This window comes from Lathyrus oleraceus, chromosome 2 (genome assembly GCF_024323335.1).
Source record: "Lathyrus oleraceus cultivar Zhongwan6 chromosome 2, CAAS_Psat_ZW6_1.0, whole genome shotgun sequence".
NCBI lineage: Eukaryota > Viridiplantae > Streptophyta > Magnoliopsida > Fabales > Fabaceae > Lathyrus > Lathyrus oleraceus.
Window position 1 is genome coordinate 467,240,263 of NC_066580.1, and position 21,455 is coordinate 467,261,717.

The following is a 21,455-nucleotide window of genomic DNA, read 5'->3' on the forward strand; positions in this document are numbered from 1 at the left end:
TGCATACCATCATACATCATCAGCATATTTATCACAGAATCATATTCATATCATGCCAAATAATAAATCACAGTATTAGCACACTCTACTAATACCTATACTGCTCAAAACAACGGGAAATGATCCCTACTATATCATACACCAATATAGGCCAAACGTCAAATATGTACACAATATTTGAATATCAATATTCCACTTTCCAAACAGTGTTAACCGGTTAACGCCCTGGGTTAACCGGTTAACGCAACACAGAACACGCTTCCTGGCACATTTTAACAGTGTTAACCGGTTAACGCCCTGGGTTAACCAGTTAACGCAAGACAGACAGCAATTTCTCATAATTCATAACAGTGTTAACCGGTTAACACCCTGGGTTAACCAGTTAACGCAAGACAGAAAGCTGTTCCTGCGCTAACACGAACAGAATGCAGAATCCCCCGCATTTTCCGCCGTCGAAGGACTTCCGGACCTCCGATTTCAATTCCGTAAAAAGCTACACGTCCATAAAATCACAACTCATCCAAACATAGATTCAATCATAGTTTTTAACGTAATTTGGTCATCACAATTTGCAACATTCATCATCCAAATTAGGGTCAAATCAATGGCTTATTACTACCCATTACATGTTAACCCATAATACCCATTAAACGACGATAAACCCCCCTTACCTGAGTTAATCCGGCAAATCCTTTCTTGACCTTCAACAATCGTGAATTCTCCTCTTGAGCCCTAGCCTCTTCTTCTCCCTTTCTCAGTTTCTTCTCTTTTCTCCCAATGTTACGTGTTCTCTGCTTTCACGTAAAAACCCTTTTTACCAAATGGGACCTTATATATATTCCAACTTTATTATTCCAATAATAATAATCCAAATAATATTCCAATTATTTAATTAAATTAATAAATATACTATTAACTTAAATTAAATAATTATCATATTTTATCGGGGTGTTACAACTCTCCCCCACTAAAAGAGTTTTCGTCCTCGAAAACATACCTCAAGCGAATAACTCAGGATAAGACTCCTTCATCTGACTCTCAAGTTCCCAAGTCACATTGCCACCTGCTGGTCCTCCCCAAGCTACCTTTACCAAAGCAATCTCTTTACCCCGCAACTGCTTCAACTCTCGATCCTCGATCCTCATAGGTGATGTTTCAACAGTCAGGTTATCTCTCACCTGTACATCATCTACTTTGACCACATGCGACGGATCAGGAATGTACCTCCTCAACTGAGACACATGAAAAACCTCATGCAAATTCGCAAGTGACGGCGGTAAAGCGATACGATAGGCTACCTCCCCTATCCTCTCCAAAATCTGATAAGGACCAATAAATCGAGGTGTCAACTTCTTCGACTTCAAAGCTCGACCAAACCCAGTTATCGGAGTAACACGAAGAAACACATGATCTCCCTCTTGAAACTCAAGTGACTTCCTCCTCTTGTCGTGATAACTCTTCTGACGACTCTGAGCAATCCTCATCTTCTCCTGAATCATCTTAATCTTTTCCGTAGTTTGTTGAACAATCTCCGGTCCAACCACAGCACTCTCACCGGACTCATACCAACATAAAGGTGTCCGACATCTCCTACCATACAAAGCTTCAAACGGTGCCATACCAATGCTCGAATGAAAACTATTGTTGTAGGTAAACTCAATCAAAGGTAAATAACAATCCCAAGCACCTCCCTTTTCCAAAACACAAGCCCTCAAAAGATCCTCCAGTGACTGAATCGTCCTCTCAGTCTGACCATCAGTCTGCGAATGATATGCAGAACTCAATCTCAGCTTAGTTCCCAAAGCCCTCTGCAAACCTTCCCAGAACTTCGATGTAAATCTAGGATCTCTGTCTGAAACAATACTCGACGGAATACCATGCAAACTTACAATTTTCTCAATATACAACTCAGCTAATCTCTCTAACGGATAATCCATTCTGATCGGAATGAAATGAGCCGATTTTGTCAATCTGTCAACAATCACCCAAATAGCTTCAAAATTCTTAATTGTCCTCGGTAAACCAGAAACAAAATCCATACTGATACTATCCCACTTCCACTCTGGAATAGCCAACGGTTGCATTAGCCCAGACGGCTTCTGATGCTCAATCTTTGACTTTTGACAAGTCAAACAAGAATAAACAAAACTCGCAATTTCTCTTTTCATTCCCGGCCACCAAAATAACTTTTTCAAATCATGATACATCTTCGTAGCCCCAGGATGAATACTCAGGCCACTACGATGTCCTTCCTCAAGAATACTCTTCTTAAGTTCGGTAACATCCGGAATACACACCCGATTACCAAATTTCAAAACACCATTCTCATCAACTCTGAATTCACCACCTTGACCTTGATTCACTAGAGTCAACTTATCAACCAAAAGCACATCGGATTTCTGACCCTCTCTAATCTCATCCAGAATACCACTCGTTAACTTCAACATTCCCAATTTAACACTATTGTGAGTACTCTCACATACCAAACTCAAGTCTCTAAACTGCTCAATTAAATCCAATTCCTTAACCATTAACATAGACATATGCAATGATTTCCGACTCAATGCATCAGCCACTACGTTTGCTTTACCCGGATGGTAATTCAAACCAAAGTCATAATCCTTCAGAAACTCTAACCATCTCCTCTGTCTCATATTCAGCTCTTTCTGATCAAACAAATACTTTAAACTTTTATGGTCACTGAAAACCTCAAATCTTGACCCGTACAAGTAATGCCTCCATAACTTCATAACAAATACCACAGCTGCCAACTCTAAATCGTGTGTCGGATAGTTCCTCTCATGAACCTTCAGTTGTCTCGAAGCATAAGCTACAACCTGCTTATTCTGCATCAAAACACCACCCAAACCCAACAATGAAGCATCACAGTAAACCTCAAATGGTTCCGATGAACTTGGTAATATCAGAATAGGAGCAGTAGTTAACCTTCTCTTTAACTCTTGGAAACCTTCTTCACATTTTGAGTCCCAAACAAACGCTTGCCCCTTTCTAGTCAACATCGTCAACGGTAACGCCAACTTAGAAAATCCCTCAATGAATTTCCTATAATAACCTGCAAGTCCAAGAAAACTCCTTATCTCAGAAACCGACTTCGGAGCTTCCCACTTAGATACCGCTTCTATCTTAGAAGGATCAACAACAACAACACCTCTTGAAATCACATGACCAAGAAAACTAACCTCTTCTAACCAAAATTCACACTTAGACAGTTTAGCAAATAACTTCTTTCCTCGTAGAACTCCTAAAACCACTCTCAAATGTTCAGCATGCTCTTCTTCAGATTTCGAATACACCAAAATATCGTCAATAAACACCACAACAAACTTGTCTAGGTACGGATGGAAAATCCTATTCATATACTCCATAAATACCCCAGGCGCATTAGTCACACCAAAAGGCATTACAGAATACTCATAATGTCCATACCTTGTTCTGAAAGCAGTCTTCTGAATATCCTCAATTTTCACACGTATCTGATGATACCCCGATCTCAAATCTATTTTGCTGAACACACTCGCACCAACCAACTGATCCATCAAATCATCAATCCTCGGCAAAGGATACCGATTCTTGATCGTCACTTTATTCAGTTGCCTGTAGTCCACACACAACGTCATAGTACCTTCTTTCTTCTTAACCAATAACACTGGTGCACCCCACGGTGACACACTCGGACGAATAAATTTCTTATCCAACAGATCTTCCAGCTGACTCTTCAATTCAGCTAACTCAACAGCAGACATACGGTACGGAGCCATCGACATCGGCCTAGTACCAGGTACTAAATAAATCGAGAACTCAACTTCACGCTCTGGCGGTAATTCATTCACTTCTTCAGGAAACACATCAGGAAAATCACACACCACTGCTAGATCGCAATTCACCAGTTTATCTTTAGCCTCCAAAGTCGCTAATAGCATAAACAACTCTGCCCCATCTGCTACTGCCTCATTCACCTGCCTTGCTGATAGAAACAAACTCTTTCCTTCCTCAATCTCAGGAAAGATCACAGTCTTATCAAAACAGTTGATATAAACTCGGTTAAACACCAACCAATTCATACCCAGGATAACATCAATCTGCACTAGTGGAAGACACACAAGGTCCATCCCAAAGTCTCTACCAAAAATACTCAAAGGGAAATTTAAACAAACTGAAGTAGTAGTCACTGAACCCTTTGCAAAAGTATCAATCACCATACCCCCATGCATCTCAGATATCTCTAATTTAAGTTTCACAGCACAATCCAACGATATAAAGGAATGAGTCGCACCTGTGTCAATAATAGCTACAAGAGGAAAGCCATTAATATAACACGTACCTCGGATCAAACGATCATCTGCAGAAGTCTCAGAACCCGATAAAGCAAAGACCTTGCCTCCCGACTGGTTCTCTTTCTTCGGCTTAGGACACTGTGGACTGATATGACCCACCTCTCCACAGTTGAAACAAGTCATAATCTTCAACCGGCACTCTGCAGCCAAGTGACCACCTTTGCCACACTTGAAACACTTCTTCTCAGCACTGGTACACTCATGGATACGATGTCCAGCCTGACCACATCTATAACACTTAGCAGGGGCACTGGAGTCTCCCCCACTAGGTCTCTTCATCCCACTCTGTCTCTGGAAACCTTTGCCAGCTACATACGGTTTCCCACGATCATTCTGATTCTTGCCTTTCCTATCAACCCTCTGCTGATAGCTCTCCGTTCTGGCCTTGGTATCCTGTTCAAAAATCCTGCAACAGTCAACCAAGTCAGAAAACACTCTGATCCGCTGATACCCAATGGCCTGCTTGATCTCGGGACGTAACCCGTTCTCAAACTTCACACATTTTGAAAATTCCCCAGTAGCCTCATCATAGGGAGTGTAATACTTCGACAGCTCTGTGAACTTAGCAGCATACTCAGTAACAGACCGGTTGCCCTGCTTCAATTCTAAGAACTCTATCTCTTTCTTTCCTCTGACATCCTCTGGAAAGTACTTCCTCAGGAATCTCTCTCTGAACACTGCCCAAGTGATCTCAGCACTCCCAGCAGCTTCCAACTCAGTGCGGGCAGCAACCCACCAATCATCTGCTTCCTCTGACAACATATGCGTACCGAACCTGACCTTCTGGTTATCGGCACACTCAGTCACTCGGAAGATCCTCTCGATCTCCTTCAACCACTTCTGAGCACCATCTGGATCGTATGCTCCCTTGAACATTGGAGGATTGTTCTTCTGGAACTCACTCAGTTGACGAGCAGCTCCCAGTCCCACAACATTCGGATTTCCTCCAAGTACTCCAGCTAGCATACCCAGAGCCTCAGCAATCGCAGCATCGTCCCTACCTCTTCCAGCCATCTCTATTCTGAGAACCCAACAAGCTAAAACAATAAGTACTGATAGGGTTACACAACACCTATCACATACAGGGAAACAGAATAATTACGACTCGACTCGACCGACTATGCTCTGATACCACTAATGTAACACCCTTCTAAAATACCCCAATAATTAATTAATTCAACAAAATATAAATCAGAGTAGATATGCAATTTAAGGGTGTCACACTTGACACTTCACACCATTCACACTTGTCATGCTCATTTATTAATCAAAAATAAAACATTGCACATTTCGCAGCGGATAGAGATCTAATCAATCATGCAAACCATGTAATCACATTACATGTAAAACTGTTCAACAACCACAATTGAAAACAAAGTAAAACATCCCGTCCCGATGTTACATCTACCAGAGCATGACCCACTAAGGAACTACACTAGACTCCAAGCACTAGCTTCTACTCAATCACTGCTCGTTAACTGAAACATAGTTGTAAGGGTGAGTTCCTCAATCGATATAATAAGCATTATAAAATATCATGTAATGCTAAGTAATTTAACACATTTCATCACCCAAATCAGATCACACATTCAGCAACGGCAATCTCGACTCATAATCATACTCAACACAACACAACACAAAACACCCGTATAATATTGGAATACATCCATTCATATTATACGTCATACATACATTATGCAATAAGACTCCATGCATGCGGTACCGACTATTCGTGAACACATAGTTCAACCTCACCGATCAAACCCAGATACGGCTACCAAGCTCACTAGTCCCACTCATTTGAGACCTAGTGACTCACTCACTAATTCCTCACCATGGGAATTAGCTACCACCCCAAGGGCTATGCTATGCACGCTAAATCACCTAGCATGCAAACATCAACAACAATCCACAATAACTCACTCACTAATTCCTCACCATGGGAATTAGCTACCACCATAAAGGCCATACTATACACGCTAAATCACCTAGCATGCAAACATCAACAACAATCCACAATGGACACATGCTCACACTCTAAGCCATAAACAGTCCATTCACAATTGCATACATAACCGATACATTCACAGCATTATGCATACCATCATACATCATCAGCATATTTATCACAGAATCATATTCATATCATGCCAAATAATAAATCACAGTATTAGCATACTCTACTAATACCTATACTGCTCAAAACAACGGGAAATGATCCCTACTATATCATACACCAATATAGGCCAAACGTCAAATATGTACACAATATTTGAATATTAATATTCCACTTTCCAAACAGTGTTAACCGGTTAACGCCCTGGGTTAACCGGTTAACGCAACACAGAACACGCTTCCTGGCACATTTTAACAGTGTTAACCGGTTAACGCCCTGGGTTAACCGGTTAACGCAAGACAGACAGCAATTTCTCATAATTCATAACAGTGTTAACCGGTTAACACCCTGGGTTAACCGGTTAACGCAAGACAGAAAGCTGTTCCTGCGCTAACACGAACAGAATGCAGAATCCCCCGCATTTTCCGCCGTCGGAGGACTTCCGGACCTCCGATTTCAATTCCGTAAAAAGCTACACGTCCAGAAAATCACAACTCATCCAAACATAGATTCAATCACAGTTTTTAACGTAATTTGGTCATCACAATTTGCAACATTCATCATCCAAATTAGGGTCAAATCAATGGCTTATTACTACCCATTACATGTTAACCCATAATACCCATTAAACGACGATAAACCCCCCTTACCTGAGTTAATCCGGCAAATCCTTTCTTGACCTTCAACAATCGTGAATTCTCCTCTTGAGCCCTAGCCTCTTCTTCTCCCTTTCTCAGTTTCTTCTCTTTTCTCCCAATGTTACGTGTTCTCTGCTTTCACGTAAAAACCCTTTTTACCAAATGGGACCTTATATATATTCCAACTTTATTATTCCAATAATAATAGTCCAAATAATATTCCAATTATTTAATTAAATTAATAAATATACTATTAACTTAAATTAAATAATTATCATATTTTATCGGGGTGTTACAGCGGCTAAACTGGGGAAGAAAAAGATATTTGCTACTGGACCCAGACAAGACGTTTACCGACGACTCTACTGGGGATCTTTGATTTTTATCAAAGGAAAGACGCACGACCAGACATTTACCGATGACTGGGAACAAGACTCGATGTTTACCAACATCGAAAGATGATGTTTACCGACATCAATCAAAACAGACCAGACATTTACCGATGACTGGGGGACACTCGACCAGACGCCAACGGACGAACGGAGAAGCTCGACGTTTATCGACACCAACAGAGAGGTGAACACTTCACTGGGGAAGGAAAGAGATGTTACGAACATCGGAAGATGATGTTTACCGACATCAAAAGGAAAAACCAGACATTTACTGATGACTGGAATGAGACTCGACGTTTACCGACACCGAAACAATGGTGTTTACCGACATTAAAGAAAAGACGACCAAACATTTACCGATGAATGGGATGAGACTCGATGTTTACCGACACCGAAACAATGGTGTTTACCGACACCAAAGAAAGAACACATGCGGGTGCTGACATGATACTTACCGGTATCACAAGAATGACATCTTCAATACGTCAAGGCAAGGCTAACCACTTGCTGGGGATCTCACTGGGGAGAATCAAGCTTTCCTTTCACGGACGAGCGAAGAACTAAGCTTCTCTGGGGAGTTATCAATCCTGAATGCTGTCAGGAGCAACTGTAGCAAACGTGTTGTACACATGTTGAACAAAGATCCGCCTCTGCCGGGGATATGGTCTGATTAGGTTTAACACATGAATGCATATGTTTGAATTTTTCTATGGCGTAATGCTCCATATTGAATGGAAATGCTACTCGTTTTGAGGATGCAATGATCACTACATGCAAAAATGCAAATGATGAACTCCTACCGGGGAGCCAACTCCGACTCTGTGGGGAGACTCGGTCTGAGGAATGCTCTGCGGGGAGTAACACCGACTTCTCACTCATGCTGGAGAATAGCAATGCTGCTGAGAAAAGGTTAAATCCCAATCCACTCGGGGACTCTGCTAGGGAAGCAACCAAAAGCGACTTACTGGGGACGACCCATCCAACCCACAGGTAGGGTAAACTCTGCTGGAGATAATTTTCAACGAACCTGATCCACTCGGGGAACCTGCTGGGGAAAACCATCAACACAAACCCTCTGCTAGGGGGATCCGCTGGGGGAACACATCACAAACCTGACGGGGACAAGCATTCACCACTCTGCTGATGAATAATATACCTCTGTTGGGGACATAATATACCAGACCACGCTGGGGATAGCAGTACTTCAATCCAGACTGCTGGGGATAGCAGTACTTCAATCCAGACTGCTGGGGCATAAAACTCCACTGATCTCCTTGCCGGGGAGACAAGTCTCGAACTTGCTTCATCTGCTGGGGAACATCCCCATTCTCTCACACTGCTGAGGAATCAACCGTGGCTTAACTGCTTCAGCCAGGAATCAAAGGATACCCTGCAAACGAGACAGACATGCCCCATGGGATTGCATGGACAAGATACGCTCAAGTGTCCTCAACATTCAAAATGATTTTCAAATGTTTTGTCTCTCTGCACATTATTGTCTAGCCTTCATGTTTCTATATGCAATGTTTATCAAAAATTTGGACGTTTTTTGCAAACAAAACAGTAAAATAAAAACAAGAGAGCAATTTATCTGAATAACGACTTTTATTGATTGAAAATGGGCCTGAAAAGGCGAATGCATCGGGAAGCAATTCCTAGAAATAGGTAATTGCGCACAAAAGGAAAAATCTATCCTAATGGCAATGTGAACACGGCATCCACTATTTCCCAATTCTGTTATAACTCACAGATCATCAGCTTTCCTCCCAACTTCCTTGCTTTCTGAGAAGAATGATTGGACCGATCCTATCCTTCGAGATGGCAGACACTGAAGCGCGATGAAGTACAGATAACTCAGACTGTAGTCTTCGCTTTAATCCCTCTTTTGCCTGGATCGCCCTTTCGGGTTTTCAATCCACCGGGATACCCATTTTTGCCTAAGCCGCCCTTGCGGATTTTTGGCTTACCGGGTGTACAAATTCTTTTCATTTTTATCCCTAACTTTTGCCCAAACCTTTTCTTTCTGTTTTTTGGTTCGCCGGGATGCCCTTTTTTGCCTGGACTCTTTTATTCTTTTTGTCCAGCGGGTCAATTTATGCGAAGTATTTTTTGACTACATCTGAGTTAACCGGGGACGGAAAATCTTCACCATCCATAGTTGTAAGCATCAAGGCTCCACCGGAGAAAACCTTCTTCACAACATATGAACCTTCATAATTAGGAGTCCACTTGCCCCTGTTATCTGTACCGGGAGGAAAGATCCTCTTCAAAACTAGATCACCGATCTGATAGCTTCGAGGACGCACTTTCTGATCAAAGGCTCTCTTCATCCTTCTCTGATACAACTGCCCATGGCACACAGCTGCTAGCCGTCTCTCTTCGATAAGGCTTAACTCATTAAACCTTGTTCGAATCCACTCGGCCTCATCAAGCTTGACATCCAACAAGACTCTCAGAGAAGGAATCTCCACTTCAATTGGTAGGACAACTTCCATACCATACACAAGGGAGTACGGGGTTGCCCCGGTCGACGTACGCAATGAAGTACGGTACCCATGCAAAGCGAAGGGCAGCATCTCATGCCAATCCTTGTACGTTACGACCATCTTCTGCACAATCTTCTTGATATTCTTGTTTGCCGCCTCTACAGCACCATTCATCTTCGGTCTGTAAGGAGAAGAATTGTGATGTTCAATCTTGAAATCTTTGCAAAGCTCTTTCATCATCTTGTTATTGAGATTTGAACCATTATCAATAATGATTCTCTCAGGAACCCCATAACGACAGATGATTTCCTTCTTGATAAACCGGGCAACCACTTGTTTGGTAACATTAGCATAGGAAGCTGCTTCCACCCACTTGGTGAAGTAGTCGATCGCAACCAGGATGAAGCGATGTCCATTCGAAGCAGTAGGCTCAATCTTCCCAATCATATCAATGCCCCACATGGCGAACGGCCAAGGCGAATTCATGACATTCAGAGGGCTTGGTGGTACATGCACCTTATCAACATAGATTTGACACTTATGGCATTTCTGAGCGTATTTGAAACAATCGGATTCCATAGTCATCCAATAATAACCGGCTCTCAATAATTTCTTAGACATTGCATGACCTCCAGCATGGGTACCAAAAGATCCTTCATGCACTTCTTGCATTAACAGGTCTGCTTCGTGTCTATCCACGCATCTGAGCAGAACCATGTCAAAGTTCCTCTTGTACAATACATCGTCCTGATTCAAATAAAAGCTTCCAGCTAGCCTTCTCAGGGTTTTCTTATCATTCTTCGACGCACCTTCAGGATACTCCTGACTCTTGAGGAAGTTCTTGATATCATAGTACCACAGCTTCTCATCAACAACAGACTCGGCTGCAAACACATACGCAGGCCTCTCGAGTCGATTCACCGCAACATGTGGCACATGATTCCACCAATGAACTTTGATCATCGAAGACAAAGTAGCCAAAGCGTCAGCCATCTGATTCTCATCTCGGGGGACATGATACAACTTCACTTTCTTGAAGAACGCCAGTATTCTTCTGGTGTAATCTCTGTAAGGAATCAAATGCGGCTGATTAGTATTCCAATCTCCATTGACCTGATTAATCACTAGAGCGGAATCTCCGTAAATGTCAAGAGTTTTGATTCTTAGATCAATGGCTTCTTCTATCCCCATGATACAAGCCTCATACTCAGCCTCGTTGTTGGTGACGTCAAAAGTCAATCTAGCAGAGAAAGGTATATGAGCACCTCTAGGATTAATGAGCACTGCCCCAACACCGTTACCGTTCATATTCACAGCCCCATCAAACATCAGCGTCCACTTGTCATCAGGATCCGGTCCTTCCTCGACAAGAGGCTCTTCACAATCTTTCATCTTCAGATACATGATGTCTTCATCAGGGAATTCAAACATCATCGGCTGATAATCCTCAATTGGTTGCTCGGCAAGGTAGTCTGACAGAATACTACCTTTGATGGCCTTCTGCGACGTGTACTGGATATCATACTCAGTTAAAATCATCTGCCAACGGGCAACACGTCCGGTGAGAGCCGGTTTCTCAAAGATGTACTTCACTAGATCCATCTTAGAAATCAATAAGGTAGTATGGTTCAACATATACTACCTTAGTCGGCGAGCAGCCCAGGCCAAAGCACAACAAGTTTTCTCAAGCTGTGAATATTTGATTTCACAGTCGGTAAACTTTTTGCTAAGGTAGTATATGGCATGCTCTTTTCGACCAGACTCGTCATGCTTTCCCAATACACACCCCATCGAGTTCTCAGTCACTGACAGGTACATTATCAGTGGTCTCCCAGGAACTGGAGGTATCAGGATTGGAGGTTTCTGTAAATACTCTTTTATCTTGTCAAAAGCTTTCTGACAATCATCATTCCACCTGATTTCTTGATTCTTTCTTAGCAATTTGAATATCGGTTCACACGTGGCAGTTAGGTGAGATACAAACCTAGCAATGTAGTTCAATCTCCCTAAAAACCCACAAACCTGCTTTTCAGTTTTCGGTTCAGGCATTTCTTGAATAGCTTTGACTTTCGCTGGATCAACCTCAATCCCTTTCTCACTGACAATGAAACCCAACAGCTTCCCAGATCTCACTCCGAACGTACACTTGTTCGGATTCAGCCTCAGTTTGAACTTTCTCAATCTGTCAAATAACTTCTGCAAATTAACCAGGTGTTCCTCTTCTGTCTGCGACTTCGCAATCATATCATCCACGTACACTTCAATCTCTTTGTGCATCATGTCATGAAAGAGAGTCGTCATAGCCCTCTGATAGGTAGCACCGGCATTCTTCAGCCCAAATGGCATCACCTTATAGCAAAACGTGCCCCAAGGTGTAATGAATGTCGTCTTTTCCATGTCCTCTGGCGCCATCTTAATCTGATTATAGCCCGAGAAACCATCCATGAAAGAGAAAACTGAGGATTGAGCCGTATTATCCACCAATACATCAATGTGAGGTAATGGGAAATCATCTTTCGGACTTGCTCTATTCAAATCCCGGTAATCGACACACATTCTGACCTTGCCATCCTTCTTCGGCACGGGAACGATGTTGGCCACCCACGGGGGATAAGTAGTTACTGACAAGAAACCCGCGTCGAACTGCTTCTGAACCTCTTTCTTGATCTTAACAGCCATATCAGGACTCGTTCTCCGAAGCTTCTGCTTGACTGAAGGACAATCTTCTTTGAGAGGTAGTCTATGCACCACAATATCGGTATCCAACCCAGGCATATCTTGATATGACCAGGCAAATACCTCCACATACTCTCTCAGCATCTCAATCAACCTTCTCTTGACATCTTCCTTCAAAGCAGCCCCGATCTTAATATCTCTTCTGGCGTCCTCAGTACCAAGATTAATAATCTCCAACTCCTCCTGATGAGGTTGGATGACCCTTTCCTCTTGCTTCAACAATATGACCAATTCTTTAGGGAGTTCACAGTCTTCATCACTTTCCTCTTCAGCTTGGTAGATAGGATTATTGAAATCATACTGAGCCATAACAGAATTGTTCATAGTGGATTCCGTGAGATCACTTCTGCATGTTTAATGCTTTATTTTAGAAAAAAGAGTTCAAGAAAGTCACAAAAAACAAAAACATTGCCATTTTTTTTTGAAAAATGAAAACAAAACAGAAAGACAGGGATCACAAAATTGTTTGCAAAACGTCCTTTATTAATGATATCATTGAAAACATGATGAGGCCCTACAATGAACCACTACGCCTTGGGCAGAACGTAGGGTTTTGTGCAAAATGAAAAAACCAAAAGAAAATTACTCTGTTTGAAGAGTAACTTGGACCACATCTTCTGCTGTCCAATTGTTGATCATCTCCCCTGGTGCACACGGGCGAACCCAGTTGTCGAGATCACAATCACTGTCACCATCTTCACTACTGGCCGCAAAGACGTCACCGTGATTCATCAGCCCAGCGTTGGTAAAGGTACTCGGACCTGTCTGCACACCCTGCTTCGCCTGCAGAGGTTGATAACCAACTCCGAACTTGTCCTCTTTGATAGGCAAATCCACCATCTTGCCCCAGCCTTCAGCTTTGCCAGAGTCGACAACCTCCTTGGCCTGTTTATACGATGCAATTGAGGCACTTGGCTTCTTCTGCTCAACAAAAGCCACCCTCTCAAGAGCAACAGTCTCGAATGTCTGGCACAAAGTTTCATGGATCTCGCCATCCACCTCTACATACTTGAAAGAGGATAGGTGACTCACCAGAATATCTTCTTCACCGCACACAGTCATGATCTGACCGTTCCAGACATACTTCAGTTTCTGGTGGAGAGTTGACGAAACTGCCTCGGCTGCATGAAACCAAGGACGCCCCAATAAACAACTGTATGCTGGTTGGATGTCCATCACATAGAAGACAATGTCAAAAACCTCCGGGCCAATCTTCACTGGCAATGTGACTTCACCGAAAACAGACCGTTTGGATCCATCAAATGCTCGCACAATCAGATCACTCGGAGTGAGGACAACCCCTTCAACATCAATCTTACCCAGAATCTTCTTAGGCAGCACATTCAACGAAGAGCCAGTGTCTACCAACACGTGAGACAACACTGCCCCCTTGCACTCCATGGTGATATGCAAGGCCTTGTTATGGTTACGTCCTTCAGGCGTTAAATCCAAATCTGTGAACCCCAAACCATGCGTGGTACTCACGTTAGCAATCACACCCTCCAGTTGGTTGACAGATATCTCTTGAGGCACGTAAGCCAGATTCAGCATCTTCAACAAGGCATTACGGTGTGCCTCAGAGCACAGAAGCAATGAGAGGATAGAGATCTTGGACGGAGTCTGATTTAGCTGATCTACGATCTTGTAGTCACTCTTCTTGATTATCTTCATGAACTCCTCCACATCTTTTTCAAATGAACCCTCAGGCGCTTCCTTCTGAGCCGGTTCTTCATCAACCACGGTCTGTTTACCTTTCGACTTGGCAAGAGCTTCAGCATTAGCATCTCTCAAGGGTTGTGGTGCAAACAGACGACCACTTCTGGTGAAACCTCCGGGTCCCCCAACATTGTCCACAACTGGACTCACAACCACAGGAGTTCAACTAGGCACACTGATTGTCACTGGAGACTGATTTACTGGCCTACTCTGATTCTCAGCCCTTCGATTGCTGCGATAAGCGTTATCATACTTCCATGGCACAGCCCTACTGTCAACAGCTCTTCTGCCCGAAGCAACGATAGTAGTTGGAGTACTGACGGTTACATGAGCAGAGATGGTAACAGGAGTACCACCAGTCGTAGGCGCACTAACAATCCTCTGACCACGTCTCTCGGACGGCTTGAAGTAGATAGTGACGGTTGACACCACCCCACGATCTCTAACAGCCCGAGGAAACTGTAAACAGCCCTCATCAATCAAATTCTGTATACCAGCCCTCAACTGATCACAACCATTCTCTGACTCAGCACAAACTACACAACCCTCACAACAGCCCGGGAATACGCCCCCTTTTAACAAACGGTCCTTCACAACAAACAGCGATGTCTGGACATCCTCAACATTGACCACCAAGTCCTCAGCTTCTCCCCCTTCCACATTGTTCACTCTGTGTGCACCATGCGGAGGCATAGGGTTATTCACAACATTCGGCACAGGAGCAAAATTGATAGTTTTAGCGTCAATTAGGTCCTGGACCTTATGATGAAAAGCCCGGCAGTTCTCAATGTGGTGCCCCGGTGCACCGGAGTGGAAATCACAACGAACATTGGCGTCATACCCAGGTGGTATCGTTGTCAGCGGACCCATAGTGCGTAACTCAACAAACCCCAATCTGAGCAACTCAGGTAGCAACTCAACATAGGTCATCGGTAACGGGTCAAAACGTCGATCAGGCATCCTCTGTCTCGGCTGATACGGACGTTGCTGTTGTTGTTGTTGTTGTGGCGGTAGTTGTTGAACCCTTTGTTGTTGCTGTTGACGAGGTTGAGGTGCCGGAATAGTTACAGCAGCAACCTGGCGATACTGATTTCTGTTTACATTTCTTCCACTGTGTTGCACAACACTGGTTTCACCCTCTCTCCGGCGAGGTGCCCCAGCAAATGGTTTCTTCGACGATGAAGACCCAACATCTTGAATTTTTCCGGCTTTGATCAGGCTCTCTGTCCTCTCTCCGCAGATCACGACATCTGAGAAACTACCGAATGGGCAACTCCCCATCTGGTCCATGAACACACCCTGCAGTGTCCCAATAAACATATCAGTTAACTCCCTCTCCAGCATAAGGGGTTGTACTCTTGCAGCCAACTCACGCCACCTCTGGCGTACTCCTTGAAGCTCTCTCCAGATTTCTGACAAACACTCTGCAACTGAGTCCGGCTCGGCGCCATGTCCATATTATGTTTATATTGCCTCAAGAAGGCCTCACCCAGATCTCTCCAGCATCGGATAGAATCTCTCTTAAGCTTCATGTACCAATCCAAGGAAGCCCCAGACAAGCTATCCTGGAAAAAATACATCCATATTTTCTCATCATCTGTATAAGCAGAGATTTTTCTGTAGTATGCCTGCACGTGGGTGCGAGGACAAGAAGTACCGTTGTATTTATCGAACGAGGGTGCTTTGAATTTGTAGGGAATCCTCAACCCTTCCACCAGACCCATGTTGGTCACATCAAACCCAAGGGAGTTATGACATTCCATAGCCCTAATTTTTTCAGCAAGGGCATCCACCTTCCGATCCCTCTCTTCGACTCTTCCAACATCATCGTCTTCACTGAGCAGAGTAAACATATCCTCCTGCCTGTCAACTAGAGGAGCAGGATGACGAATCGGAGCCCGGGTAGCTCTAGCATTAACAGTCTCTGCAGCAAGAGGTTGTCCGTTGATTCTGATACCCCTCAATTCATCCCCTACGGCGTAGTCATTGGCGTGAGCAGCAACAACAACATTGTCATGAATCGGGACACCCACTGGTGAAGCACGGCTAGGCGGTGGGAGCACAGCTTCCTGTCTCTGAGCTAAGGCACGCAGCTCCTCTTGCCCCTGAACGACCCCTTACATCATTGTCATAAATTGGGCCATGTTAGCCCTCATCTCAGCCAATTCTGCTTGCACTTGGTCCATGTTCCTCTGTTGATTCAACCGGGTTGAGTAGCGGTGCGGACGTTGTAGCACCTCAAATTTGCACCCTACCTTTTGTGCATACATTTTCATTTTTAGGTCATTAACATAACAAAGTCCATTGCATAGCATTGCATAGCCATTTGCCCAAGTGCAAGTCTTCAGACAGATTAGGTCAAATTGATCAGGAGAATCAGTCAATCAAGCAAGCATGTGCCATTTCCATTGAGACAAAGCCCTAGGGTTGATTTATCAAGTTCATATGGTCTAAGGATCATTTTGAAGTGATTTGGCCAAAGATTGGATGCTCAGAAGTCATCAGCCAAGCTGAATTTCAGTTGAAACCATAGAAAGTCAACTGTGGTCAACTGTGCCTGATTTTATGAATTTAAAGGTGGGAGATGGTTTGAAAGGCTTCATTCATGTCCATATAAGTCTCATTTGACATATCAAAGACCAAGGTTGGAGAATTGGAGGTCAGACAAGAAGTTTCCTAAAATGGCAGGTGACCTGTAATTTCAACTGCCAAAAATGGAAAGTTTTGCTCCTTCAAATTACTTCATCATACAAGCTTTAAATGGAATTTTGTCCAACCTGAAAGTTGAAGATCTTGTTCTCACCATTCCAAAAAGTCCAAGAACTTGAAATTCCCATGTGTGGTTGGCAAGATATGGTCCATTCATTTTCAGAAAATGCCTAAATTCAAAGTGCCATAACTTTCACATGGAAAGGCCAAATTGGCTGATTTTTCTTTGAGCAAACCACATTTAACATGAACTTTCATGGTGCATTATCACATTTCATCAAAAATCATCATAGCAAAAGTCCATTTTTTAAGTGTTCATTTTGCATTTTAGTGTGAAAAAAGGTGATTTTCCAAAATACAAGCCATATGCACTTGGGACCTTTTCATACACATTACAAATATCATTTAGAACTTGTGTGAACTGGTTTTGGACTGATACATGGACTGCATAAGAAAAAGGGCATTTTGGCCAAAATCATGAAAAAGGCACATTACACTAATCACTCCAATTTGCTTAATTGAGATTAAATTTTGGATTAGTAGGAGGTATAAAGGTTCTAATCATAACAGAATGCTTAATCACAATCATTCTTTCAGATCCAAAAGCAAAAATCTCACAAATTCTCTCAAATTTCACAATTTTGCACACACACTTTTTTCATCAATTCATCAATAATTCATCAATACTTGTGCCTTTTCTTGGTTAAATCTTCATCTGCAGGTGTAGTAGAAGTGCTGTTTGAAGCAATTAAAGCAAGAATCGTGCTCAACCACCAACTGTTGCAAGCTCGAATTTCCATGGCAGTTGCAAATTTCCTTCGATTCAAGCATTGTTGAGCTGAACATTCATCATCATTCACCTTCTACATTGATCTTCTCCATCTGTTTTCACAAATCAAAGCCAAACAAGCACGATTTCCACACTGCACATCAAGAAGGTGAGATTTTCGAATCCTCTAATTGTTAGAATCAACATGTGGTTTAGGTAGTGCCTTGGACATAGAATAGAATGGCGTTTGAATCGTGCAATTTCATCCACTAATCATCAAGATATCTTGATTTAAAGTTTATGCACCATAACTATTCTTGAGTGGATCTCTGTGTATGTTAATTTCTGGACAATTTCGTGGCTATATTTGTGATCTACATTGAATGCCGGTTCCAACGGTGTATGATTTGTGTGTTTTGGTAGAAAAATGTTCATGTGAGTTATGGTGTTGATGAACAATGAAGAACACGAAATTTCTGGAAAAATATGCGCGTAGATCTTGCCTTGCCTGTTTCCGTTTTGAAAACGTGTTTGGCGCGCGTTTCAACCAATAGCAACGCGCCATGCAGTTTAATGAAACTGCAGCGTTTTGACCCTGGCCTGGATAATTACAAAACTGCCACTCGTGCTAAATAAATTCATTTAAATCATTAAATAATTATTTCATTTCACCAGTAAACTTCAAAAAATCATAATTAAATCAGGGATTATCCAAATTGGATGGGGATTTTTGCATTGATCTCCAAATTTTCTCTAGTTTTTTTAGATATGATAGTCAAAGTTGTGCTTGGTGATTTTTTTGACTTTGTCTAAGGCCTTTGATATGTATGCTTCATGTGTATGTTTTACCATTTTAATCATGAAATCTTGATGCTTTAGCCAAAATGCATGAAATTTTATAGGCATGTTCTTGACTCTTTTCTGGTGATTTTGATGTATAGTTTGCTAATTTTGAGTTCCTGGTTAGAGAGATATGATGTGCTCAAGTTGAGTGTGACAATTTGTGTCACACTAGGTTATGTCAACTTCATGAATTTTGTTTCTATGCCTGTGCTGTGCCATTTGCTCCCAATTTTTGCATGAGATACCATCTATATGTTTAGTTTGACCATGATTTTTTGTAGGATTTGTTGAGCCATTTCCTATTTGATTGGGATTTTTGTTTGCTGTTTAGTCATTTTAGGGTTTTTCTTGAGTGATTAACTTCCATGGCTTGTGAAGTTCTCATACCTTATCATATGAAGATGAAACTTGGAGGAGTGTTTCTTAACATGCTTAACTTCATTTTGGCTTTGGTCCCATTCATTTCCAATGTTTGATCACTGTTTTACATTTGATTGAAGTTGGTGTACACTTTGTGACCTTGTTTGGGTTGATTTTTGCATACCATGATTTCCTGATTTAATTTCCCTACTTCCCATTATCCAAATGCTATGAAATTTGATATGTAGCTCATTGAATTTGTTCTGTTTGAGATGGAATTTTTGTGGAAATTATTGAGCTGTTTTGGTATTTGTTTGATTGTGATCATTCTGTTTGCTCATATGTGGTTCACACTTGCCTAGTTTGACTTAAATTGTGCATGAAATGAATTTGGTGCATAGTTTTGATGTGAGGCTAATTGGATTCTCTTCTTAATGGATTTATCTTGGTTGTGATCATTTTTCACTTGCTGTTTTGGATTTTTCATCTCCTTTTGTCCCTAGTCTTGGACTAGTGGTTTGTGATCTCACTTTTGAGTTGTGTTTCAGGTTAATAGCACAAATGGCCTTTGCTTGATGGTGTGCTTCCATTGGACTTGATTTGTGACTTGTGTATAGCTAATTTTGACTTTGTTTTGCAGGGTTTGATATTTGAGTTTGAGCCTTAATGGCTTGCACCTTTGTGCATTGGCTTGTGTTTGTCTGTGTGTAGTTAATTGTGAACCATTTGCTGTTTGGTTTTGTGACTTGAATACTGATTATATTTGATTGATTTCAGGTACCATAGTCGCTTTAGTTCCTTGAGAACTAGCTTGCTTTACTTTGCTTAAGCATTGAGGTAGACTCTCTTGTCTCCATGTAGTCTGGAAGACCTGGCATGTTACTTGGCCAGGCACCTGTCTGAAGTCCTCCTTAAGAGGCGATGTTTGTGCTTGTTTATTTTTGTCCCCAAGCAGGTAAAGACCTCTATGAGGCAATTGGCGGATATAAGAGATATGCAATCTATCTCCCGCTCTTCTGTTGAGTCATCCCTCTGCTCACACCAAGGTGTTGATGCATTGGGATACAAACCCAAGATCTTGTACAATGTACAGTTGTGTCAGTGTCTTAAGTGTAGAAGGGTTCCCACTTCCTGGACCCACACTTCATTATCTGAAGCTCTCCCTGACCAGGGATAAGAGCTGTGAAGTCTCATCTTCACTCACCTTTCATCTGGCTTCACCTTGACTCTCAATGTCAAGGTTAAGAGCTACCTTTACCCAGATACAGATGGCTTGCTCTTGCAGCCCCACCCTTGTTTGAGCCTCACTTGTGTGCATATAGTGTGTGATGTTTGTGACTGTTTGCTATTGCTTGTGCTTTAGGATAGGCTTGCTTCCTGTGCAAGTTAGCTAGAAACCTTGACTTAGGGATGATTTTGCATGATAACATCTAGGCTCGAGTTGTAGTCTCCCTAGTTGTGTCTCCCTCTGTTATCTGGTTAGGCTAGCCTTGTGTCCCTTCGTAGGGGAACTACGTCACCCTGATCCTCATACCAGATGAGGTACGTAGGTAGGAGATGAGCAGATCTCTCCGGGCGCCTGTGTCTTTGTTTTGTCTTGTTGTGTGCTTGGAAGCTGATGTAAGTCCATCGAGTGGCATTCGGGTTCCAGTGTGCGTGTGTTTTGGTTCGGATGCTGATGTAAGTCCAGTGATTGGCATTCAGGCTCCACATTTGCCTTTGCCTGTGTTTGTTTGTGTGCGTGTTAGCCGAGCTACGAATGCTCTGATTCTCCTTCGTCCAAAGGAGATACGTATGCATAGGATGCGACATCCTAGCGAGCATGTGTCGTTTCCCCAGTGCGAACTACTTAGACTCTGATGTCTATGTCTGATAGACTAAGTAGGCCCAGGATGCGATATCCTGCCGAGTCAGTCTGGTCTGTTTTCTTGTGTCTCTTTCAGCCAGTATGTGTGTGTTTGAGCAGTGTTTTAGCAACCATTTCTCTTCCTTTTGTGCGTGGATCCCGTCGAGTACGACGGATGCGTAGGGGTGCTAATACCTTCCCTACGCATAACCGACTCCCGATCCCATTCTCTTTGGTCGCGAGACCATGCTTTTTCCAGGTTTACTTCGAGCGTTTCCTTTCCCTCTTTTGGGATAAATAACGCACGGTGGCGGCTCTGTTGTTCTTGTTTCCCGCCGGTTTTTCGCGTAATGCGACAGCTGGCGACTCTGCTGGGGAATTAGAGAAGTTGACATGTGCTGGTCCATCTTCCCTAAGCGAGTCTCTCCTAGCGCTCTCTAGGTTAGGGTTTTGGTTGCTTTGTGTTGTTATTTATTGCATTCATTTCAT